Genomic DNA, 21,027 nt, shown 5'->3' on the forward strand with positions numbered 1-21,027 from the left:
AGTCGGGCAACAGGGCGCGGCGGCAGCTGGACAGCAGCTTCTGGGGGGCGTTTGCAAAAGCCTCCCTCACAGCTGGAGGGAGCGCGGCCCCCGCGCACTGGCCAGCCATTGTGAACCGCGAGGAGCCCTTCCTTGGCGGCGGAAGCAGCAGTTCACCCAGCTGTCAGCGTTTGAAATGCAAAAGGCCCTGGGCTCCTGGGGAGGGGAGAAGACAGAGGCCACGTCAGAGGAGATGCAAGCTGCCTGGGCTGAGGAAACCGTGGGCTGAGAAGTTCACTTGAGCAATCAATAAGGCTTTCAGCGAGCTGGGGGCGCGCAGTTCCGGAGAGAGGGCGAGGGCGCCAGCCGGCCTGGGCGCGGGCTGCTCCTGTCCCTGGGGCCTGGGGAGCCAGCCCAAGAGAAGGGAGCTGCTCAGGTCCCCAGTTCCCTGGTGAGGGGATGTACAGATAGACACGTTCTTTTGGGTGCCTGGGTGTGTTAAATCCACTGCCCCGAGAACACCAGGAAGCTCTTGCTCCCAGTCTGGCTGCTGGTAGGACTGCACGGTCTCCCCTACCTCGCTGATGGTCTCTCGGGGTGCAGGGACTTCGCTCCTTGGGCCCCTTGTTCTCCTGGCAATCCTCTGCAGGGCCCTGGCAAGAATCAGGGGGCCCTGAGACTCTGGACTTCACGTGGAGGTTCTTCTCTCCTGGCAACAGCGTGAACGACCTCGCATTTGTCGGCCTGGCACCTGTAGAAGGAGCATCACACCCTCACTGCACTTTGGGGGTTTCTGTCCCCAGTATAGCCAGGCAGGTGCATGGCAAACACTGTAAATTTGCTTACCAAGATTCCCAATGCCAGGCTCGGGTGCAAGGACCAAGCCCCACAGTCTCTAGACAGAGTAGAAAATAGAAATGCCACTGCCTCCTGCCTGGTCCCAGATCCCAGGCCATGTCCTTACGGGCTCCCATAAAACCTCAGGCTCAGTGACTGCCAACAATTGACATTATTGGCATATTTTTTATTTACCCGTCTGTCTACACTCCAGACTGATAGCAGAGCATGCATGATATATATCTTTGTGTCCCACATTTCTTTTAAGCTTGCTGAAGGAAAGGGGTGGGTGGAAGCTCTTACTTCTGCTCCTACATGAAATTTAAGGCAGACTCATTGCATTTTGTGCATGTGTGTGTTGGTCACTTTTAAGTAAAAAACAAAAACGAAAACAGAAACTCAGTTGCTCTATGTCATAGCAGCGCTGTGGCAGTGAAATCACAGCTGTGTGCAGCTGGTGCAGGAATCAAACCTGTGGACTTGGATGGAGGTGATGCTTCCAGGCGCCCCTTGGTTGGTCCCTTGGACCTAGCTTGCCCAGGGCTGCTCCCATGAGGTCCCACACTACTAACTATAACAGCGACTCCATCTGAATCAGGCTTGTGATGGGAGGGGTGAGGAAAGATTGTACCTAACAGATTAGCTTTAAACTGGTACCCAGACACTGGCAGGTGGGTGTGTAGAGCCAGCCCGTTTTCTCTGAAATGCTTCTGTGGGGTCTTCACATCTCTCCATGCCTCAGAGGGTCTATACCTGCTGTCTTCCGGATGTGAAAATGTAGTTCCTTTCTCAGTCAGAGCCCAAGCAGGAACACAGAAACCTACTGACCATTTTAACAGAGAGAATTTTGAGTTAACTTAATGGACTAGACAGACATCAGGGACCTGAAGGCAAAAGAGGACACCGGAGTCCCATGGTGGTAGTTTATGTCGGGAGAACCAGGCTGCCCATTGTCTAGGGAACAAAGAGAGGAGGCTGGTTTTGAGAACATGGCCGCTCTCAGGAGGACCCACCAGAGTTGAAGACCAGCCCTGCTAGGAGGGGTGCCGTCTGGCCAGAGCTGATAGCTGGAGAGTCCACAGGAGGACGTCCTGGAGCTGGACTCATGCTTCTGAAGTGGGAGTGCTATGTAGGAGAAAGGGTGTGGTGAGACTGGGTCTAGAAATGCGGATGAACTAGACACTGAAATAAATGCTACTCAACAGGCGCAACACTGCCCAGCTGCTGCTCATGTGGACAGCATTCAAGAGAAATGGTTGAGCCCTTCCCTTTCCTCCAGTCTCACATGCTCCCTCTCTAGCACATGAGTAGAACTGACCAGGGAGCCCCAGCAAAGGGAAGGGTGGTTTCTGGCACCCCCAAACATTTCAGCATCACAGGGCAGGCTGGAGCTGAGAGGCAGCAGCATAACAGCCATGGCGCCATTCCCGATGGTCACCACTGCCTCTTCCTCAGAACCTCAGCTTCAGGGCAGTCAGATCCCTGTCTTTCTACCCTAGTAAGCAGTGCTCTGCAGCAGGAGTTAGTGCTTCCTTGCTCACAGCTCGTGCCTGATCCAGTGGGGACAGTCACACATCCTTGCCCAAGGGTCAGTCTTCCTTTCCAGCTCTCACATGGCTCCCTTTTACTCACAGAATCTTTGAGAGGGGAGCTAGAGACAGGCTGACTGTGTCGACCAAAATACAAACCACAGTGAGCTTTCTTTGCCTTGAGATATGAGAGAGAACACCCGAATTCCTTGTGGTCCATCAAAACTCAACTGCAGGACCAGCCAGTGGCATGGGGTTAAGGCAGCATGATCCCACACGGCCAACTATGTGGTTCAAATCCTGGCTTGATGGTTTGAGAAACATGCTGAGCACATGTATGTGTGTGCTTAAAATCCTGAGAAAAGAATGGGGAAGAGATTGCAGCGTGGTCATCAATCCCGAGGGTGCTTCCTCATGTTTCTTCTCTCTCTGTCATGCGTGCAGGCACATGTGTCCTATAGCAAACTAATATGTATGTATATCTTATCTGGAAAAGCTTGGCTCCAGCTCCAGCCTTTCAAACCTTCCATGTTACCAGATGGGCCTGGAGTGATGAATCCTGCAATTGGATTGCTCTACTTCTTTCCTTAAATCCAGTTTCAAGATCTTTCTCCTCAGTCTGGAATATGACATGTTGATTTATTGGTGCTTCAAGTGAAATTTCCATTTTATCATTTTTGTGAAATTTTAGTTAACAAAATTGAAATGAGAGGAAAGTATTGTAAGTCACACAGAAACGTCACGTACATGTTCACTTCACTACTATGTCTGACCGTATCAAGATAACAAAGAGGAAAAGGCATCAGCCTTCCCCTTGCCATGTGCATCCTGAGAGAAAGAAATAGAAAGAAATTGTTGGATGCAGCCTGAGAGCACGGGGGAAGCTGGGATGCAGAGCACACAGATGAAGGGACCCTGGAGTTGACCAGCTGAGAAATAACTAACAATTGTCTAGACAGGGACAGCACTCCCTACAAAGACGGGGATGTAGAATAGAAGACTTTCAAAGGCAAACAAGAAGTTCGATGGTGACAGCTGCAGCAGGTCAAGCTGGACGAGGAGCCTAACTCGGGTGCCCTCGACAGGAGGGTGGCCATCTAAGTTTGATTGCGGGGGTGGTGTTCAGGTCGCTTTTCCTTTGGTTTCTTTAAATGTGGATAGAACATTGAATTGGAAAAACCAGTGGGGAGATGGGTTTTAGAAGAGTGCGTGTTTTAAAAATATTTCTAAGTTAAAGCAGTGCAAGTACCCCAGATAGGATCTTGTTAGGGTTTTAGAGACCACAGTGAACTAACATCAGGTATGATAAGAGGCATAAAAGAGAAAATTTAAAAATGACCCAGATATTTTATATGATGAAAATAGCTTTATGTCCCTGTCACTGGTCAGGGAGATAAGAAAGTTGACTATGAGAAAATGTCACACTTAATGGAGTCCCAGATGTGGGAGGGGCTCCTAGGTGTGGGAGGGGCTCCCAGATATGGGAGGGGCTCCTAGGTGTGGGAAGGGTTCCCAGATGTGGGAGGGGCTCCTAGGTGTGGGAAGGGCTTTCAGGTGCTATGAGAAGTCTGGAAGTCAGGCAGGAGCCCAGACTGCAAAGAGAGGCTGGTGTGCCTTACCTTAGAGCTTTCAGTCTAAAATGCTCCAGTTTTATGGCATAAACCCAGAAAAAGTGGGCATTGGAATATAACCTTTGAAACCACTGTTACTATTAAAAACACGTATGTTTTATATATGTGTGTTTATTTGCAATAAAACTGCATAGATGGTCAGTAAACCTTAGAATATCTGACTCAACTGAAAATTTAAGAGACCACTGAGAAGATCCATCCTTCCTAAAGACATCTCATTTGCACCCCCTGAGACACACCTTATTTACAGCCACACAAAAATGTACTCAAAATCCAAATTTTGTTGCAACACAGTGACATCTAGTGTTCGATCTGCCTTACAATACCCCAGGGAACCATCGAAAAGCAAGTGTTCCCACCTAGAATTCTGACCTTCATGTTAAAGGAAAAGTTTTAGAGAAAACGAAATGATCATTATCGAGTCTTGCTTCTGGTAGGTGACAGAGCACTGCGTGAGTACAGACCTGCACATGCATACTTGTCACCCATTCCGAGGTGGTGCATTTGAACTAGAGCCATACGTATTCCTCGTCGCATTGATGTCTTCCCTGACATATTTGCTTGTGACTAGGATTTTTAGTTAATTATAATGTAATTATTAGAATGTGGACTATCAATATGCTTTAATTATAGTTATTAAAGTTTTTCACATAAATACATTTATGCCAAAATATTTTGCAGGCCTGAAATTGCAAGCATGGTTAGAAGTTATACTCTGAACTGCAGGATTCAGAAAACCTGAGACAAGGAATGTGTCTACTGGTCTTAATATGTAGCCTGAAGTTAGAGGCCCACATTCTTGCCATGGAATCATCATTCATCTGTAGGGTGACCTTGAACATGGCACTAAACCATGGCCCTTTGTAACTAAGGTATAAAACTGAGTTTCATGTCAAACATGAAACTCAGTGAGTGCTTCATTTCTTTCTTCAGTCTTGGCAACTTCACTTTGAGATACGTGCATTCTTTCTACTTACCTTTAAATGAGATGAGTAAGGTTCAGAGAGGAGCAAGTGAATATTTAGGTAGTCAGCTTGTACCCTTGAGGCTAAGCCAGGGCTGCCTGGCCTTTGTCATCTACATTGAACATTGTTTTAGTACAAGGCACAGGACACCACCATAGCTAGACTCTAAAGCGTTCTTCATAGGAAGTATAATTAGTAAGATTTTACATTATCTGTCTCTATCCACCTCTCTTTGTTTACATAGCGTCTCTCTCTCTCTCTCTCCCCCATCTACCTGCCTATCAGATGGCTGAAGCTGTAACAACCTTATATGGGTGAAGAATCTGAGCATAGTAATTGCTTTTGTCTTGGGATGGAGTAAATAATTTCCTTAGAACCCTGGTAGTCTTTCTACATGCTTAAAGATTGGAGAGAAACATGGTAGAGGATGCCCCAAATCAGATATTCCAGAAGGGCCCTGAGGTGGGAATCAGGCACTTATCTCCATCATGAGATAGAAGAGATAATAAAAGCTGATCATTTCTGCAGCTTATTCTATTCTTTGCCCAAAATACAGCAGTTCACTTGGTGGCCTGGCTTGGTATTAGCCATTGACAGGGCAAGAAGTCCTGGCAGTAGGACAAGTTCCAGAGTATCTGTCTTGGTTTCTGCCAGAAAATCTTGTTCCAGCTAATTTTAAGACCCTACTTTGAGGAAAATATAGGGTCTCCTCAGAGTCTTTATCCAGAAGAATCTGAGTGAAGGCACTGATGCACTGCAAGAGTAAGAGAAGGAGAGATCTCCCTCCCCCGATTCTTGTCATAGGGTGGGCGCCACCACGCCCCCCCCCAATTCTTCACCCATCTTCCTAAATTCTGAACCAACCATGAGTGCCCTACATCTAGTTGAGATCTCCTCCAGGAGTTGACATGTCCTAGCACTGAATCCTGCTGGAGGGGAGCTCTGGCTCAGGGTTAACATTTGCTCCATCAGCTATGGTCACCCTTTATGCAAAGCTGCCTTGGGCCTTAATGTCCTGACTTCCTCACACTCCCCCAGCTTGCCTCTTTTGCCAGGCTATTCCTCTGAGGATCTGGGGACTGTCTCATGCATCATCACATCATGCAGATCGACCTCTCAGCTAAGAACCTGTTCCTCGCATCATTTTTTATTTAAAAAAAAAAAAAGAGAGAATTATTTATTTAATTCCATTTGCTATTATTATTATTATTATTATTACTATTATTATTATTTGACCAGAGAGAGACAGAGAGAGAGAGAAAAGAAAAGTGAGAAAGCAAGCTGCCAGGTCTGGGATTGGAACTACAGTCGGTCATTTGGAGTCCAGCACCTCAGCCACCTCACCACCTACTGGCCTCCCTATGTCTTTTTGAAAGCCTGCTCCAGTGTATTAGAACCTCACTAATCGACGTGTGATCCACAGCATCCTCTGGTCTGAAAGTTTGGCTGATGATCTGCGTCAACTGGGAAACCTTCCAAATATAAAGATTCCATGACCCCACCTGAGTTTTACTGAATTCGAATGAAAGATGAACATAGGGATGTGCGTTTTTAAAGAAAAACTTCTTAAGTGATTGCTACAGTCGGCAGGAGAAAAAGAAACTGGAGTTGCCTGTGGTAGAGATGAGAAAAGAGAGCTGAAGGAAGCTCTGGGAGAACACATCTTTCTCATCCAGTATCAAAGGCAGATGTACATGTGGTCTGCCCAGGAGCAGGGGTGAAGTTGGTGTGCTGCTTCGAAGGTTTCAAACATTGGCCAGTTTCTAGTCTAGTTCTGGAGAGAGGGGCAGGTAGTTACCGTCTTCTAAAGCTACCCTAGATCTGCACCAGGGTCTGGGAGACTCCTCAGTGGAGACCAGAGTCTCACAGCCCAGAGAAGAAAGCACCTATTCGTTCACATATCTTTGGTCATTATCTGAGTAACATGTAAAACCTACTCAATTTCTTGGATCCAGCAGATGGCATAGTGTTTGTTGCTGGACTCCCCAGTAATTGACTGTGGTTTGAGTCCTGGACCTGGCAGCTTAAACTCATGCTGGGTGCATGTGCATGTGTGACAAAATCTTGAGAGGAGGACAGAGGAGGAGATATTGCAGCATGATTATCCCCTCTGGGGGGTAATTTCTTGCTTTCTGTCTCTCTATCTCTCCGATGAGAATATGGGCCCTATAGCAAAAATCTCTGTTGAAAAAAATAGACAATTTCCAAGTATATAGGAGTAATGGCTTCTTCTACTACCTCAGCTTGCCTCCCTCTCCTAAATTAACTAGTTAACCTCTGAAAAGTTTACTCCCTTTGTACTCACCATTAAATGTACATATGTAGAAATAAAAATACAGAAATAGATAGAGCTGGGGATGGGGATGGGGCTAGAAGGAGAAAGGTCAGGGATAAGGAGAGAGATGGACATGGATAAGGACAGGGATTGGAATAGAAATAGAGACAGAGACAGACAGAGGTGAAGATGAGCTGGGTGGGGAGAGAAGGAGAGAGGAAGGGAGAAAGATGTGTCTTCATCAAGTTATTTAATATCTCCGTGTCTGTGTTCCTTATCGAGAGGACGAATAGTAGTGCCTGCCTCATAGAGCTACTTACAACAATTGCCTGGATTGCACGGCATTGTATGAATGGACTATAAATTATTTACTAATATCCTTTTGATGGGTACTTAGGTTGTCTTCAAAGATATATTTTAATACTGTAATAAATAATTAAATAACTTGCATGGACAAGGGAAAATGTAGAATAAGAAGTCAAATTGTTAAGTCAATAGGATGAGCTTTCAGACATGAGCAATCATGTCAAATTTCTACCCAAAGGCTTCTGTTTTACCTACGTTGGAAGGAGGTAAAAGAACATGCCATGCCTGCCTGTCCTTGGTGCTCCAGCGGAGAGGCCCTTTGTCCCTTTAAGCCAGAACATGTCATCCACAGAACGCAAATGTCAGTGAGGCACCATCCAGCACTCTCTCCAGCACTGTGTGAGAAGGCCCATCGCCCCCATCCCACAGTGACAGATACTGGATAACACCACCTTTCTCACCCACAGTGACAAATGCCAGATAGCACTGCCTTTCTCAGTCTTCACTAATGGAAGGTGGTGAATAATGATAGCTTACTTTAGTTCTAACTTCAGACAAAATTCTATTTTGGACAAGTTAGGGAACAAGTATTATCAGCCTTTTATCTGGATGGTGCGGAAGGCCAATGTCTAACCTGTAAGGATGCAAGAACTGAGGGACATGAATCAAGTTTTCAGAGATAGCATTCTGTTTTGGATACTGCCAAGCCCAATCACCTTAATGGTGGCATCGTTAATATTCATATCTTCTTTTTGACAATAGTTGTAATACTGAACTCTTGCTTCTTGAGGATAGATAAAAAGATAGGTGATTGATTGGTCAATTGATTGATAGGTAGAAATGTGACATACATGATGATAGAGAGATGATGACCAGGTAGATATAGATGATACATAGACAACATGCCTGTCTCATCACTTCATATCTTCTGTCAAATCAGCTATTAACACGTACCTAAACATGGATGCTTCCTTCATTGCTTTGGCTGTTCCCTTGTTTTCTCCATCAGCTAATCATATCCTGGCAACTAGGTCTGCTTCTCCAACTCCACAGGAACTGCTCTTGGTCTTCTTCCACCAGGAAAAAGCAGTGATTTCCTGATTGGGATCTTTGCCTTTAAATCTCCTTTAGCCAAACTCTCAGCCTGAAATAAAATCCCTGACTTCTAAATCCTCTTCTTAAAAATCCTTCAAGACCCAGTCACAGAAGCTAGGTTTGATTCCTGGCTCACCCTAAAAGCTGGTACAGACAAGAGAGAAGACAGTGTGGGGGCCTGCAGTCCCACCTACTTTGAGACCTGAGGCAGAAGGACTGTGACATGGTGCAACCTTGTCTAGAAAAAAATCATAATCTTTCCAAATAGCAGTATTTCCCCAGCAGAATGTTTCAAACTGTGTCCTATAAAGTTGTGGAAATCCACTGAAGCATTTTAGGAAAAGAGTTTGGGGTAGGCAGAATTCTAGGGCCCTGCCCTGCCCCACCCAGTCAGAGTAGATGTGCCTATATTCATCCTAGACATTTGGATTCTGGCTCGGATTTTACTTTAAGAAAGATCAAATGATTTTTTTTTTTTTTTTCTTAACGAGGCCTGCAGAACCAAGTCAAATTTATTTAGTTTGGTTCACAAAATTCTGCATGGATTTCTATCTAATTTAGTAATCTCTGCTCTTTACTATATTGACTTCCATGTCTATCTCTTCAAATACAGTCATGTGATGTTCTTCTATTTCATTTGCTCAGAATTTATTGTCCCCTTTCTACTTATATCCATCTACTCTCACTTATTTTGAGGTTAGATTGTGGCACAGCCTTAAAACATGACACTCTGCCAGACAGTCTCACATAGGGAAGTTCCAGGATTCAGCCTGGAGATCCCGCCTCAGTATGCCAGACTCATGCAAACCCATGATCTGGGGTTGCCTGAGACTGAGGTGGACCAGGATGTCAAGACACTATTGGGATGCTTGTTTCTTTCTCTCTCTCTCTGTCTCTCTCATTCATGGAAGAATTATAAACTTCTAAAAATTACGTATTTTTTTTTCCTTCTTTAATCACTCCCTCCTGGAAGTCCTCTCTGACCTCTCACCTCACTGTCTCACCTACTCAGTTGACTCCCTCAACTTCTTCCTGTGCCTCTTTTTGGGCATTTGTCACACTGTCCTTGATCGTGTGCAAGATGGTTGACCACATTGACTTACAGACTGTCAAGACCAAGGACCAATTCTCACCATGTGTTGCCTTTGGGTTCCCTAGAAGCAGACTTGGAGAGGAGTGTTAGGTCTTGATCAAGAAGCCCTGTGGGTCATGTCTGAGCGGGGAGAGGTGGGAAAAGAAGCAGAACTGGAAAGAGGAAGGGCAGGTGTGGAAGGGCATAGACCTAAGGATGGCTTCCCAGCCCGGGGAAACTCTGGAGTTAGAACGATCTTTAGGAATTACCCTGAATTCCAAGCAGATGCCAGACCCTTAAACTCCTGCCTTTCGGGACAGCGAGTGACTCAGCAGGATGACCATCTGATGCTATTTCCAGCACCTGTGACAAGCAGTCTGTCCCTGAAAGGGGATCTGGGAGGAGCAGCAGGCTCCACCATACCCGGCCTAAAGCCTATCGATGCTTAGGTCTAAGTAAATGATCGGTACATTAATGCAGAGTGGGCAGAGAAGCCAGGAGGCATGTTGCTATATTCCAGTAACATTTCATAAACACGGCTCCTGATTAAATGGAAACACTGATGAAAAGATTAGAAACACGATAATAAGAGGCATTATAGGGAGAGACAGCAACCAAGTAGCTGGAACACATAAAGAAATGCAGGAAGGAGGTAAAAGCACACGCCATACTTGTCTATCCTTGGTGTTCCAGTGCAGAAGCCCTTGTCCCTCTAAGCCACAACATGCCATCTGCAGAATGCAAATGTAAACGAGACATCATCCAGTGGTCCTGTGTGTGGACAGTGGTTACTGTCCAGTACATCACTGACTTTCTATCCACTCAAAGGATCTGGGTTCTGATTTCACCCATCTCATGGCCCTACCTTGCCAGAGGTCAGAGGCAGTGGAGTGAGGCATGGAAAGCAATGATAGTAGGAGATGATGGGAAGGGTGCATGGCAGTGACTCAGTTCCTACAAGACTCAGAGTAGAGTCCCAAGCCCTATGCTCCCATAGGAAGAGCCTCTGCAGAGTCTTTGGTTATCTGTTAAAACCCTGCTACCAAGTCAATCCTCCTTAGCAAGACAGCTTCTGTCTTCTAACTATAATTGGTCCATGGGAAATGGCCCTGTTTGTGAACATCTGATTGCTTAGAGGGGTTTTCATTTACAGACCACTAACGAGATTAAAGTGCTAATTTAAAAAGTGCTTAGCCTAGATATTTAAGCAGCACCCGCCTTGTAAGTTTATAACTGCTGTTCCTGTGTTGGCTGCTAAACAGGAGCCATTTCATTCTCTTGCATTGAAATGGATCAGATAAATCACATTAGCTAGGTTTACAGAAGCTAGCAATGACAGGTTTCTCGGAACTGAAAGCTAAATAACCTACTGGGGTCTGACTTTCTTTCATCATGCACTCTATCTTCAAACTCAATACCTATTTAAAGCTGGCGATAACACTCCATGGAATGCTCCTAGCCCTTGTCCTCAGACATAATGTACGGTTCCACCAATGCTATGGACTTTAAACATTTTTGATACAGTCTATTAAAAAGAGGGATTGTAGCTGATTCAAATGCAGCAGCTCCTAATAAAAAAGTAAAAAGTCCATGAAATCGCATGCTGTATTTGCAAAAGCAACGAGTAGAAATCACACGAGGACGCTCTCTGTTCTGTCATTAAATTATCTACACTGGGCAGGCAGGACTGATAAGAGAATTCATTTTACACACACCTCAGGAATGGAACAGGAGTCGATCTCATGATCTCCCAAAATGGAAAGAAAGTTCAAATTACTAACAGAAAAAATAACTCTGGTGTACTTTAAGCTGTGACCTTTTGAATTTCTCTTTTAAATAGCAGCAAACTCCCTGCAGCCGGGTGCAGGTTACCTGTTTTATGCAGCCCTACTCTCATGTCAAGGGAAACCTCCACCCTCCATGGGGCACCATCCTGGCATGAGTTGACAAGTGAAATTGCTGGAGAAACCAAACTGAGGCTGGCATTATTTTATGGAGCGTAGCATTTTGCAATCTGGTACTTCAGGGTATTTTTTAACCTATGTTATGTGATGAAATGGTTTGAGGGCTTATTCACTTCCATAAATTGATGTCGTTTAAGAGTGAGCCAATGAAAGAGCTGCTACTGTTTATACTGAGTTTCCATATTTCATTATCTAATCACACTTGAAAATAGGGAAATAGAGGGAAAGGAAGATCAAACAAATGGATAGAATGATCAGGGTCTTTGATAAATAAGAAAATAAAAATGTCTTGAGGTAACAGATAAAAGGGGAGTGTCACTGTGTGGAAATTATGGGAAGTTGGGAATATAAAGAATAGAGGTCAGAGTCTGTTCATGGAAAACGAGAAGTTGTGTGGAGGCACAGAGGGCTACTGGAAAGGCACATAACACAGTGCACGGCTGCAGCACTTAATGACAGAAGCCAAGACTCTTGGTCTTAAATTCTCCACTCAGTAGTTCTGTGACCCGGAGAATCTTTTCGGTCTTCTGACCTTAACATTTTTCATATATAAAATGGGTAATTACAATGATATCTAACTCTTGAGCTTGTTATGTGAAGGATGAACAACATTTTCTTTAGTATCCAAATATTGTAATAAAAATGCAGCTAGTAGTTCCAGAGTAGCAGACATGTGACAAGTGGGGCAGGCAATTATAACTTTCAAATAATATTTAATTAGTGTTAACCGAGTTGACCAATGCTCTAATGACATTACAAATGTAATTATGCAATATCATGCTTATAATATTAGTTAAAAGAGAAATGATTATTTAAAAAGTATTGAGTATAGGACCAACGGATGATGTAATGGTTACGTTGCTGGACTCTGACATAGTTGCTCACAGTTTAAGTCCTGGATGGGAGGCTTAAACTTCACCCTGGATGCGTGTTTAATGACCAAAATCCCAAGAGAAGAATGGAGGAGAAGGGATTGAGGCATAGCCATCTCCCCCCAGGGGAGATTTCTAACTTTCTGTCTCTCTCTGTCTTTCTGACAAGTGCATGCAATCTATAGTAAAAATCTCTCTCTCAAAAAACGTATTGATTATAAAATCCATTAAATAAGAGAAAAATGTAAAAAGTAAAATTTTATTTTTGATCAATTTCCAAGGGACTGTAAAAGGAACCAAATTATAAATATAAAGATCTTGAAGATTAAAAAAAAAATCTTTCTTTTGTTCAATCATTGACTCTTTTACTTGTTTCCTCCACTGTAGAGAGCACAGTTTAGCTTAAAGAAAAAATGTAAATACTGTAAATAAAAGGCCTTGAGTGCTTTAAGCCAATGTATCCAGAACACAGGGCAGAAGCCACTAATTCTAGTTAAGTTGATGGGGATGGGAGGGAAAGAAGTGACTTTTGAGCAAAATCTTGAAGGGTGAGTACATTCTCAACAACCTAAGTACATCAATTAAAAGGCAGAAATTGTTTGAGTAAATCAAAAACCTTGACTCAATTTTTTCATGTCCACAAGAAATCCATTTTGAATATAAGAAAATATTTAGATTAAAAGTAAGTATACGGAGAAGGAGATACCATACTAACACTAATTAGAAGGAAACACTAATTAGCAGAAAATTTCAGTTAGAGTAGACTTCAGGAATCATTACATATTTTAAAGGGGTCATTTTGTTGAGAAGACATAACTTTTAACATATGTGGTCCTAAAAACAGAGCATCAAAATATTTGAGGCAAACACAGAACAACTACAAGAAGAAATACATAAATTCACTATCAAATACTTCAACACCTCTCTATCAGAAATGGCCAGATCCTGGGAACCAGCAGTTAGCGTAATGGCTATGTCGCTGGACTCCCACGTAGTCGACCGTGGTTCACGTCCTGGACCCGGTGGCTTAAAACTCACGCCGGGCGCGTGTGCGTGCGTGCCCAAGATCCTGAGAGGAGAATGGAGGAGAAGGGATTGCGGCGTGACCATCCCCCCTGGGGGGTAATTTTTCACTTTCTGTCTCTATGTCTCTCTGTCTGTCTGGCGAGCGCACGTGCCCTATAGAGAAAACCTATCCAAAAAAAAAGAAAAGAAATGGACAGATCCTGCAGACAGAATATTAGTAATGACATAATAACTTAATACCATTAATCAACTGGATATAAGTGAAATCTATAGATTATTTCATCTAATAACAGCAGAATACAATTCATCTTAAACTAGCTTGGAACATTCACTTAAATAGATCACATCCTGGTCTATAAAACACCTTATAGCAAATTTGGAACAATAAGAATCACACAATGCCTGCTGTCAGAACATGAGAGAATTAAACAAAAAATTAATAACAGAAAACTACTGAAACACTTGGAGATTATACAACACACTTCTAAATAAAATATGGGTAAAAAAATCTCTGTATGGTAATATTTCTGACTAGACTAATATACAATGTATTTGTGCTAGGAAAATTCATTTCATATGCTGTAAATATGCACAAGAATTAAATTAAATGTAAATATATATATATATATATAGTAACAATAAAAATTTCAAGCAAAATTTTAAAAGCCTTTGAACTAAATTAAAAAGAAATTACAGCTTAACAAAATGTGTAGAATAAAGCAAAAATAGGACTTGAGGAAAATTTGTAGCATAAATGCAGATACTAGAAAAGAAGAAAGAACCAAAATCAATAATCTAAACTTCAAACCTTAGGATACTAGAAAAATCAAAGTACACTAAATCCAAAGTAAACCAGAAAGACTATCAGAGCATAAATCATTAAAATTGAAAAACACGGTAAATGGCTGTAAATACCAGATATAGTGTGTGTGAAAGAGTAGAGTCTGAGAAAGGACATTTAGAAGAAAAATAGAGAGGCAAAGCATTAATGGGACAAAAATGTGGATGTCCCCTCACCACTACTTTTCAATGTAATACTAGATATCCACATATCTTAATAAGACAAGAAATTGAAATCAAGAAAGAAAAGAAACAAAACTACTTTTGTTCACAGATTGTTTAAGTTGAAAATTTGAAAAATATCAACAATATAGCTCTTGAAACCAACAATTATACCAAGTTTATAGGATATGAGGTTAATACATAAAACTCATCAATTTTCTGTATACCAGTAATGACCAAGTGATACTTGAAATTAAAAAACATTAACATTTATATTAGCACCTCCCGCCAAGATACAAAACTATGTAGATGTTCTATATGAAGAAATCTACAAAACTTTGATAAAAAAAAATCAAGATGAGTTAAATAAATGGAGACACAGTTCATGTTTGTGGATTTTGAAGATATCAATTTTCCCAACTTAGGAAATAAATTTAGTGTTATCTCAATCAAAATTCCAGCAAGTTGTTATGTGGATATTAACAAACCGATACCAAAATTTATTTGGAGAGATAATTGATACCTGTTGATATCATGAAGAGCTCACATGATATTGAAGTAGAAGAACAAAGTTGAGAGACTTACTACAATGTAAGTAATCAAGACAATATGGTAGTAGTGACGAAATAAGAAACAAATAGGTTAATGAAACACAGTAGGGGCAGGTAGGCCATGTGGTGGGTAAGAATGCTGGACTCCCACATGGCCGACCACAGTTGAAGTCCTGGACCTGGTGGCTTGCTTTCTCACTTTCTCTCTCTCTCTCTCTCTCCCTCTCTCTCTCTCTCTCTGTCCAATCAAACTGAAAAAAAAAATGAAGTTAAATAAAAATAATTCTTTAAAAAAATGAAACATAATAGACCTGTATAACTGATAGTTGACAACTAATCAACTGATCTTTGACAAAAGGGCAAAGATAATAGTGGAAAAAATGATATTTTTATCAAATGGTAATTTTACAAGATAATTGGACATCCACATGCAAAAACAATTAATTAAAATGATTCGGACATTGATTTTAGGTCTCTCTTTTTTCTAAAAACAGTTTTAAACCATATATCTTTCACAAAAAGTAACTAAGTACATAGTATAGACCTAAATATAAAATGCAAAAATGTAAAACTCTCAGAAGATAACATACATGAAAATATAGACGATTTTTGGTTTGATGATGACTTTTTTAGATACAACACTAAAGAAACATCCATGAAGAAAAGAATTAACAAGCTGGACTTCATTACAAGTAACAATTTTAGGCCAACCATGGAAGCATGTACTGCTAAGATGCTGTGTTCCTCAGGATGGAACCACATGGAAAGCTTGGGTTCTATTCCCAGTCCAATCTAAATGCCAGGCATGGTTGTACATACCTATTGTCCCAGCTGAGAGGCTAAGGCAGGGATTGCAACTGAAAGATACTCTCTGAAAAAGAAGAAGAAATAATAATAATAAATAATTTATCCCTTGGCAAGACAGTTTTAAAATAAATGAAGAGACAACCCACTGAATGGGAGAAAATATTGGCAAAAGGCCTATCTGATAAAGGACTATTACCCAAAACAATAAAGCATTCTGTAAATTAAACAGTAGGGCAGTTGCTATATATTAAGTGGAGCACTGAAAATAGTTATGGACGCTGGAGACAGTGTAGAAGGAGGGTGGGAAAGGGGAAGACTGTAGAGAAGGAAATTAGGGAGAAAAATAGAGAAGTGAGACATTTGTGGGACACAAAAATGGTTTGTTACCTATTGATGATAATGTGTATAGTATTCTCAACTGGACTGGTCTAAGATGTATTTAATGCTTGGCAAATGCTCTCTATGAGCTAAATAATGTATAACAATTGAATGTCTAAAATAATAACAATAATAATTTTTAAAAAGAAAAAATAAGCAGTAAGAAAATGGAAAACTTAATGCTAAGAGAATTAAATCAGACTATGAAAGACAGACTTTCTATGTCCCCACTCAATATATACCAAATGTCTGCACTCTATAGCAGAAACTGAAAGATTTAAGATATGATAGCAGGGAGGGCACTGTAGACACTAGAGATCATAAGGGAAGGGTAATAGGAAGTGGATAACAGAGAGAGAGAGAGAGAAAGAAGAACAGGAAAAAACAAACGAACAATGTGTTTAATTGACAAAAAAAATGAAAAGGTATTTGCTGATGATAACGTATATGGTAATGTCTTTGTCAAGGACTTATATGCACTGCATTTGTGACAGGAAAAATCATGTTGTACACTGTAAAGATGTACAGTAATTAAATGTAAATAATATACACACACGCACACACACACACATACACACATATATATATTTAAAAAAGAAAATGAGCAACCAGATCGAAAAATAACAAATAACAAACATCTTGCCAAAGACAATATACACATGGCAAATAAGAATATGAAAAGATATTACATACCATATGTCATTAGGGAAATACACATTAAAACAAAAATGAAATAGCATTACACACCTACCAGAATCACCAAAATCCAGGACACTGACAACACCAAATGCCGGTGAGGATTTTGAAGCAAAAGGAACTCTCATTTTCTTGTCAAAATGTGAAATGTTACAATTACTTTGGAACATAGGGTGACCATTTCTTACAAAACTACACATGATCTTGCCATACAATCAGCAATCATGCTCCTTCATCTATCACCCAAATGAGTTGAGTACTTACAACCACACAATCTTGCACATGATGTTTATAGATGTTTTATTCATAATGGCCTAAACTTCGAGGCAACTAAGATGCTCTTCAGCAGGTTAATGGATTTCTTAAAAAGGAATATCCATCTAATAAAATATTATTTAACATAAGTAAATTATCAAGCCATGTACAGACAGGAAGGAGATGTACATTACTAAGCAAAATAAGGTAATCTGATGAAGCTATGTACAATATGACGCCAACAATATGACATTCTGGAAAAAGCAAAATGATGAAGCAAATAAAATGAGTAGTGTCGCCAGCTGTTAGGATAAAGAAGAGAGGAATGACTAGGAAGACACAGAGTATTTTTAAGGCAATGAAACTATCTTATGTGAAATTTTTTAAAAGAGATTTTTGCTATAGAGCTCATGTGCTCGCTAGAGACAGTGTAACAGAGAGAGAGAGAGAGAGAGAGAGAGAGAGAGAGAATGAGAAATCATCCCCTAGCAGGGGATGGAACATCGCAGTCTATTCTCCTCCTTTCTCCTCTCAGGATTTTGGCCATGCATGTACAGGCACTCACTGTGCATTTTAAGCCACTGGGTCCAGGTCAGCACCACAACTAGCATGCCAGCTGCTGACTCTCCATATGATATTTGAATGGTAAATATATTGTATTATACGTTTGTCCAGAGCAATAGAATGTATGGATTTTTGTTATTGGTGGTGTGTCAATGTAAGTTCATCATTTGTCACAAATTCACCATGTTCGTGAGAGACACTGATAGTGGAGAACATTATGTCTTTGTGGCATGGGAGTCCATGGAAAAATTTCAGTACCTTCTGCTCAACTTTACTGTGAACCTAAAAAAATAAAGTTTACCAAGAAAGGAAAGAATAAAAAGAAAAGAAAGAACAAAGGGAAGGGAAGGAGAAAGGGAGGGAAGAAAAGAAGAATGGAAGGAAAAGACAGGGATAGAAAAAAGCTGTTTGGCAGCTGCAATCGAGTGGTTGTGAAGTCACGTGTAAGTCTGAGATATTGGAGTTCCTGGAACAGAAAGGGTAATGTGGTTATAGATAGATGGTACATCCAAAATAGAACTCAGGTAATTTGGTCTGGAGCATTAAAAGAGGAATGTAGAAATGAAGGTGCTTCCTGGGATTACTGCTAGGAAGCCTGAGAGCTTTTGACCGGCATTAACTTAGAGAGGCAAAGTGAACATAGGAACTGGATTAGGTCAGTCGATGACTGCAGTAGTCTCAAAGCACTGCGTCGCTCTCCACTGTGCTGGTGAGCATGCTGGCATTATTGAGTGCATTAACTTATGTAATTCTCAACATTGAACACTCATAAAAACACTCACGATTGGAGGAAGAAATATGGTTACATAGATTAAATGACTTTCCCAAAGGCATTCTGTTCTTCTATCACGTTCCAGCTCTTAGTCAATAGGCTTGAAGTTACCCTTTGAAAGTTGATGTTTTCATTTGTTGATTTATGTATTATTGGGAGACAACAAGTTTTACTCTCCTTTCCGAAGTCTATAAAAAGTGATTCCACTCGTAGAGGAACTAAAGGGGCATGCAGGATCCTGAAATTGAACATGTGGTTCATGTTCCAAGGATGATGTATAAGGGAGAATCAGCTATTGAGCAACTATGACTGTCAGTTGCTTCCAAGAGGCCTCTGGCTATTTCTTCTGGGAGAATATTGAGTAACATATCAATTCAGTAATCTCTTTGTATAAGTGTGACGCACCAAATCTGAAACAAAATGGGTATAAATATGGGAAGAGGTTACAAAAGAAGAGGAAAGAGAAAAAACAGCAGTGATCTGGTTGTGAGACTATCCAAAGGTGCTGAAAGTAAAAACTGAGCAAATCACCTGCCTGTCTGACCTTCTACTTTATCACCTGCAAAATGGGGAGCACACTTCTCACTCCATTGTTGCACGGGATCCACATAGAACCCGAAGCATTTTAGAATAATAATGCAGACAGGGATATGTCTAATGAGCCTGGACCTAGAATTTCACCTGTACATTTTCCTGGCCACCTTTTCTTCAATTCTCACTCTTAAGTAAGATAAAGCATTAAGAAAGACTTCCATGACTCTGACACTTCAGAGCCTCTACTATCCAGGAAGTGAACAACTACTTGGTGAGGTCTAGCACTTATGAATTGACATATACCAATTGCGTAGAAAGGATAATTCACTTTATTTGGGATAGTGATTATTTTGACAAGTGAATTTTGTCTTGAAAATAAAAGACTTTAGGGACAAGCAGATGGTGTAGAGGTTATGTCGCTGAACTCCCACATGGCTTACTGCAATTTGAGTCCTGGACCCAGTGGCTTGAAAATCACATAGGGTGCATGTGCATGTGCATGTGTGCCCAATATCTTGGAAGGAGAATGGAGGAGAAGGGATTGCAGTGTAGCCATCCCCCCCATGGGAGGATGATTTCTCATTTTCCCTCTCACTGTGTCTGTCTCTTTCTCTCTCTGGAGAGCGCATGTGCCCTAAGGCAAAAAATTCTTAAAAAAAGAAAGAAAGAAAGAAAGAAAGAGAGAAAGAAAGAAAGAAAGAGAGAGAGAAAGAAAGACAGAAAAAGAAAGAAAAGAGATTGGGTCTAGCAGGTAGTGTGTTGTGGTAGGGTGCTGGACTCCCACATAGCAGACCTGGTTCAAGTCCCAGACCTGATGGCTTGCTTTCTCATTTTCCCTTTCTCTCTCAGTCTCTCTTTGGTCAAACTAAAAATAATAATAATATTGAATAAAATTAAATAACTCTTTCATAAAAAATAAAGACTGTACAGATTCCCATGAGCATCAGTCTGGGTCTGAACTGATAAGAAGTCCTCTACCATGTTTTCAGGCTGAGAATATATTCTTTCCCATAAGTAGAAATGTAGCAAAAAGGCAAAAACAATAACAATATAGAAACTGCTTTCATAATTAAATTAGAGCCCCAAGCACTGATGCTGAGTATAAATTATGAACAAATGAAATATTAAAATGGGAAAGCTCATGATATCTGCTTGGCAATAATCAAAAGTACAGCTACTCTTGTGGTTACCCCTGGACCAATACCGTATTGGTTGAGATAAAGTGGATTCATGACTAAGGTTAGGCTAAGGTAATCTCACATGGTGTTAAGGCATAGAAAAACTAACCTATCTTCAGCTTTATTCTACTCCAGCATTCTTTCAGTCTTTTAGAGCTACCTGCTGTTCCGCAGTGAGAAAAACTTTCTGGAAATACTCACTACTCTCTGTCTTGGTATTACGGAAGCTAGGATATAGAGAATTGTCATTCTAATTAACTTTCCAGGGATTTATAGCCACTGGAGTTACTATAATGAGGGTGCATCTCCTGATGAGTTATCCACAAGAGAATCACCAGGTTAAAGAGTTCAGTATTGGTGGCTGGCCCTCTAGCCTAATGGTTAAGGGACCCAGATCCCAGTTGGCTGACCTCAGTTTGAAGCACTGCCCAGGTAGCTTGAGAAACATGCCAAGCACAGGTGTATGCATGTTCAAAGTCTTGGCCATGGAGGAGACAGGGTTGTGGAAAGACCACATTCTATTGGGGGGTTCCTTCCCCCAACCCTCGTCTCTCTCTCTCTGGCAAATACATAGACCCTCCAGCAATTACAGGGAGAAAAAAAAACAGTTTGATATTTGTCTGGAATTCACAATAGTTTCTGAAGAACTCTTTGAGAGATGTTGTAGGGATTTCTTTTTTTTTTTTTTTTTTTTTTTTTTTTTCTATGGGGGGGGGGTGTTCCCCAGAGGGGAAAAAAA

The sequence above is a fragment of the Tupaia chinensis genome, unplaced genomic scaffold (genome assembly GCF_000334495.1).
Source record: "Tupaia chinensis unplaced genomic scaffold, TupChi_1.0 Scaffold000045_1, whole genome shotgun sequence".
Taxonomy (NCBI): domain Eukaryota; kingdom Metazoa; phylum Chordata; class Mammalia; order Scandentia; family Tupaiidae; genus Tupaia; species Tupaia belangeri.